Source organism: Cydia splendana, chromosome 5, assembly GCF_910591565.1.
Source record: "Cydia splendana chromosome 5, ilCydSple1.2, whole genome shotgun sequence".
Lineage (NCBI taxonomy): Eukaryota > Metazoa > Arthropoda > Insecta > Lepidoptera > Tortricidae > Cydia > Cydia splendana.
Genome location: NC_085964.1, coordinates 14870380 through 14877309, shown reverse-complemented (window position 1 = coordinate 14877309; position 6930 = coordinate 14870380).

Here is a 6930-nt window from a genome sequence, read left to right as displayed (position 1 = left end):
TCGCTGATAGTCAGTACGTCAAGAGGCGGGGTATTTGTAGACTTAACGACGCTGACTGTTACTGTCAGCGAAATTGTTAAAAAAATGAAAAGTGGAAAAATCCGATGTCTTGGACGAGTCTGTCCTCGCGATTCTTAGATAGCTCGTCTCTCTACCGACCAAAGAATCTTTAATAGTCGTCTTCCTAGCGTTGTCCCGCCTTTTTACTACGGCTCATGAGAACGTGGGGTTCGCTCGGCAACTATTTCTAAGAATTAGCGTCGGCATTAGTTTTTACGAAAGTGACTGCCATCTAAACTTGCAACCCAGTAGGAAAACTAGGTTAGTACCCATAGTATAGTTACTATGTAGATAATTGTCAAATGGATCTGCTTAGTACAAAATTAAATTAACAGGTTGGTAATCCGAGGTATGTTGGTCAGGAATCTATGTAGATTCCTGACGAATGATCTAAAAAATCACTAATTCGACATGTTTCAAGCCGTACCGAATAAGACCGCGATAAACGTATGGTAAGGGTACAAACAACTATGTATATTGTGTTCGCCCCTTCAGCACCAGTACTGATAACAACAATTTTTACCTAAGTGACACTTTCCTTTTATTCGTGTAGGTATTTATTAATTTAAATTACTCTTATTAAAGGCCCAGACCCTTCCAGGTTCCGTAAATAAAACTGGAAGGCCTGCTGCTAGGTTTCGTTATTATTATAACTATTATAAGCATTTATGAATTTGAAAAATTTCTTTATTAAACTAAATTATTGTTTTTTTTTTCGATTGTGTTGTGTAGGTATAACATGTTGACCCTGTGAAGAGGTATACTGTGATTAATTAAGAATTTTCTTTTGGCATTAAAAACACGATGGTAATGAATTTTTGACATTGTATGCCAGGTTTTTGCCAGTGAACTAAATACATATAGTCAGAAAAGTTTTTGATATTGACATAAGGTTTAATGGTATCCGGCTTGTCTGAGACATACTTTTTTTTCTTAATCTTAAGTACCTAGTTAAAATGATCGAAAAATTAAGGTTTTCTTCTGAAAAACTTAAGAGCCAACAGGAGTGGTCATTCCTCCATACAAACGTAGTCCTCGTTTTCCTCCGTGGTTTTTGAAGCTAGAGCAATGATTTTTTCAACACAGATTAATATTGTCAATATCTGTGTCGGACCGTTTTGCTTTTTTTGATATTTTTGTTTTTTAAGGCGCTAGAGCCCTTCAAAAACGGCCAAAATGGCCTAATAGACTATGCCGCAATGAGAGCGCGTGGTATTCAAAACTGATATCAATTAGCCAAAAAAGCAAAACGGTCCGACACAGATAATTTCATAATCATTTAGATTTCCAAATTTGGTTACGATTGGTTAAGTTTTGGGGGAGGAAAAAGAGGACTACGAAACCTCGATTTTTGTCATTTTTACGCAGGATTTTTCGCCTCAGCTGCAGTTGTCCCTATCGCACTAATTTTAGGGGCGGAGTCAAGTTTCTAAATACGTACACAGCCAGAAAAGTGATGGGCAATAGTCGACATTTAATGTCGATAATCTAGTGATGTAAGAAGTTATCGATAAACCGTCTTGTGTGAAAATATATAGATCCTAAGATACAAGGGGTTTTGGGTTGAGAGTAGGGAACACATTTTTGTAGTTATGATATACAATCTATTATGAACTTTTTGATTCTAATATTTCAAATTAGAAATCAAAATCAAAAATATTTTATTGCATGGTTAAAATGGGTTAACAAAATTTTTAGGTACCTACAGGCACGCTTCGTAATTGTAGTAATTTAGGGTCCTAGCTGAATTGGTTGTTCCATACTTACTCGTGCTCTATGGAATGTCCAATTTAGCTAGAACCCTAAATGGCTCAACAATCACGGAGCGTGACAGTACTAATGATTCATGTTCTGTATAGCCTGCCCTACAATGGCGTTAATATTTGGTTGTCATGTCTATACTTCGTTTTTAAGCATTATTGAAAAAAAAAATAGTAAATACTAATATTAACCACTAAGTACATAACTATTACAAAAAAAGCTAAATAATTATACGATTGCATGCTTAAAAAACCGGGCAAGTGCGAGTCGGACTCGCGCACGAAGGGTTCCGTACCATAATGCAAAAAAAAAAAAAAACAAAAAAAAAGCAAAAAAAAAAACGGTCACCCATCCAAATACTGACCACTCCCGACGTTGCTTAACTTTGGTCAAAAATCACGTTTGTTGTATGGGAGCCCCATTTAAATCTTTATTTTATTCTGTTTTTAGTATTTGTTGTTATAGCGGCAACAGAAATACATCATCTGTGAAAATTTCAACTGTCTAGCTATCACGGTTCGTGAGATACAGCCTGGTGACAGACGGACGGACGGACGGACGGACGGACAGCGAAGTCTTAGTAATAGGGTCCCGTTTTACCCTTTGGGTACGGAACCCTAAAAAGACACCTTCACTCTAATGCTAAACAAACGAAGAATAAGAACTAACAGCGATAAGACCGCCTGTTGCTACCTTTATCTACATTGTAAATCGGTTTTAGGGTTCCGTACCCAAAGGGTAAAACATGGGACCCTATTACTAAGATTCCGCTGTCCGTCCGTCCGTCTGTCACCAGGCTGTATCTCACGAACCGTGATAGCTAGACAGTTGAAATTTTCACAGATGATTTATTTCTGTTGCCGCTATAACAACAAATACTAAAAACAGGATAAAATAAAAATTTAGTGGGGCCTCCCATACAACAAACGTGATTTTTGACCGAAGTTAAGCAACGTCGGGCGGGGTCAGTACTTGGATGGGTGACCGTTTTTATAAATAATGGTACGGAACCCTTCGTGTGCGAGTCCGACTTGCACTTCGCCGGTTTTTTTTAAATTTGTTTTTATGTTTGTGGTGTAATAAAGAATATTTTAGAGTCAGACCAAGAAAAGTCTACAGCAATTTTGATAGGACACGCAGTGCAAGTGTTATTTATATGTCATAATTTCATAGAAGCGACGTTTGAAATAATACTTGCACTGCGTGTTCTATCAAAATCGCTATAGATTTTTCTTGGCCTAACTCTACTTTAAATTACAAAGTAAGGCCTAAATTATAAAATAAGGCCCATCAATGTTTTTTTTTTGTGTTTATTAAACTTGATATTTTGTCTATAGTATTAGCGGACATGGCCTCAAAATTTAAACCCGCTTAAGAATCGGGCCTTATTTCGTGCATTATATACAATACTACCCATTTTTGTGTAGTCATTATTTATACCATAGAAGCATTGTTTGAGTAGCCAATTATTTAAACAGTATTTTTTTAAAGGGCAACGGTGGCAATATTTTAAGGTCTGGATAATAAGATACAGATCCTAATAAGGATATCAATGTAAGTGAATGTTACCATGACTACCAAACAAACAAATGTGATAGAATTTGCCAGCTGGCATTGTAACATTCAGACAGTTACCTATGTACCTAATCTGAAATATGAATAAATTAGTAATATTTTAAACAGGAAAGTAAACCGAATTTTGGCCTTTTGCTGGACACAATCACAATAGTAATTTGTTTTACAAGAGGGCAAAGTTTATCGCCACCGGTTGATGCATTTGCAGCACCAATGGTAGAAAATGCAAGCTCATCATCAACTGCATAATCGACGTTTGATATGACTATTGAATCCGAGCTTTTTGATCATGAATCATGATAAAACAAAATTTTAGAAGGTCGCAGAATAGTGGATTTAAAATATTTATTTTCTGTGATCTCAAATATCAGGCACGATCATACAAATTGTACATTTGCTGATCTTGCCTTTGTCATTGAAAGACGTAAGGGTTTACACAGAGAATATATATTTAAGTGTAATATGTGCAAAAAAAAGGAAACGATACACTCTGAAGACCCAAAAAGAAAATGTTAGTAAATACTGCTCCTCCCCATGGTTACTTGGTTCCTTATTCAACCTACCTGAAATTAAACGAGTAGGTTAGTAAATTATATCATTTTACATTATTAAGTTAAATGTTTAGGTATCTCAATCACTTACTCACTGGTGGACATGGACGCAAAATTTTTGCCCATCTACTTATACTATCTTATAAAAAATGAAATTTTGAAAGTTAGCACGCTTAAAGTTCGTTTTTTTTTGCATTAAGGTAACAGATTTTGACATGTCTTATTAAAAATTACCATTGAAAAATAAGTCATAGCAAATATGTTAGAATTATAAATCATATTAATCATATTAATGAGCAAGAGCACCCTAAACCGGCGAGCGTGTATGAGGAATGTTATGAATGTGAAGGAAGCGAAAGTGGTATGTCAGGATCGTAGCAAGTGGAAATCCGTGGCCTCTGCCTACCCCTCCGGGAAATAGGCGTGATTGTATGTATGTGTGTATGTATGTATGTATTAATCATATACTTTTTTATATTCTTTTGCTTTCATAAGTAATATAAACTAATTTTTGAAAGCGTTTTTTAATAATTATTAATAAAAAGACACGTCATGATTGTTTACCTTCTTTCTAATGCTAAAAAATAACGAACTATAATAACCGGGCCTTATTTGGTACAGAACCTTGATTTGATAGGTACATCGGATATTCTGGGCCCCTGAGTTTGTTACGTAAAGGACAAAATGGTGACATGTGGTTAGAGCTGATACTGTTAAACTAGTGGTTCTGTGCGCTAAGTATAAAAAATAAGCTTCAGCGAACTCATTAAGCCTAGAAAAAACCCTACACCCTACTGCCACTTAAGTCAGTCTTGAGTCTTTGAATCAATTTCCGTAGTAGTACTACTACTACTAAGGTACTAGGAGGTAATAAGGCCTATAGTAGGTATAATAAGGCCTACCTGAAAAATAATGTTCTTACAACAGTGTAACCGTGTTAGTTATTTGAGTAACATATATGTAAAGTGATACAATTAAAAGCTAACAGCAAACCAGTACATAAATTATATCTTATGTACTTCTTATGAATTACACTCTTATAAAGGTTTCGGCTAATTACGCTTAATTACTTGACTAAAGGTAGATGAATTGCGTGCGGTCCAATAGGTAACCACAACTCACGGAGTCCAAAACAATAAGCTGATCAGCAAAGTCAAGTAAACAAAGCCAAGTCACAGTAGTAGAAAGATTATCGAGTTCCGTAAACGTAAGCCGGGTCAAAAAATTCAATCGCAACACAGTAAGTAATAAGTGAACGCCTCGTGGCAGTAACGCACGAAAAATAACATTGCAAATTGTCGGCAATGAGGCGCGCGCGGGTGCAAGCGTACGCATCTGTGTGCGTGCATTACACACACAAATACAGTCTCTCACGCCCCGTCAGAGCGACGGGTATATTCAGCTTGAAATCTCAAAATTGACTTTTAGCTCAGCTCCCGTTTCGTCTTAAGCACTAAAGTGTTGAAGCGTGACGTTGGCGTTATGTTTGTGAGATGGCGTTGCGCTGGCCATTTCCGTTACAACCAAAACATTCGTTTTTTTAACTCACCGTTTTGTGGCTTGTGGTTTGTACTGGCGATTTACTTGTTTTTACATTCACAATAATATTACTTAGACTTTTAAGTATAAAGTTCCGTTAGATTTTATTTTAGGTTACATATTACTCGGTCATTTTATTCTACACTGACTTGGATGTTACCTCCCATCATCATCCAATGGTATTCACATAAAGTACTGTTCAACATAAAAATCTAATGGTTCTTTATAAACTGTAGCCTCAAAATACAAAGTGGAAAAATTACTGTCTTGGGTGAGACTTGAACTCACTGCCTCTGGATAGTCTCCCCAAGACAGTAATTTTTCCACTTTTAAATTTATTCTAAGCTGAATAGCATCGTTCGCAGACGTTTCTGCTTGTTAAAAATTCAACTGTAGCCTCTTTGAAAATTGTTCAATTTAACGAAAGGAGCGTGAAGTACCTTGACATGTTTTGTTTGGATATTTCATGGATGTTTGTTAAGGTGAGTTGGTGTTTTGTAATCTTAGGTAATTATGTTTGAATCTATTAATACTTAATTCATGTTGTGTAATATCTAATATCAGATTTATGAATTAATATTTCTGATATTTAGGTAATTGAACCCAAAGTGCGCGATTATTTTATGCGATAAATGCAGCGTTAAACGCGATGTGTTTGCCGCACACCCATTTTACATCAGATAATCAAATGACACTACATTGTTGTACACGGTAAATGCAGCGGTAAGCGCATTGTCATTTTTCCTACATTCCGTTGATCGCATCGCATAAAACAACCGCGCACTGTAGGTATAATTAAATATGTAATGTAATTAATGTGTTGTATATAGAGGTCATATTCACGGCTTATTTTGTACGCGCGTTTCCTGGCATTTGTTTTTCCAACAGATCTCATTGGTTAAATTATTGATGAAGTTCAATCCAAAAAATAGGTATATAGAACTATGTGACAACGCGATGTACAAACAAAATACGACCGCTAAAAAGCTCTAAATATCTAAAGTACTTACTACTTACACCTATAGTGTAAAATTCCCTAAACTTTTTTATTTATACTATATCCGGTAGATCTCATACCAGATCTAATTCATTCTCTATTTTATTCTATTATTGTAACAGCCAGCCGACAACAGGTCTGGTGGAACGATAATTATAAACGAGTATTATGACGTAAAAAAACTTGAACAGGTGGTGAAAATGTCTTTCCAATTATTTTTTATTACTTAGGCTTGTGTTTATTAGGAATACATTCAAAAAGAAATGTGTTCTTTTGTTAGTCCATCAGTATTCCATTTTTTATTTTTAAGGCCTTTGTTGTAGGTACATATAATCATTATTTTTACTTTTAATTATATCAATTTGTATTTGTATAGTTTTACATGGGACTGACTTTTTATACATAGGATTTTATCTAATGATAATGATTTGGGAAATAAACAACAAA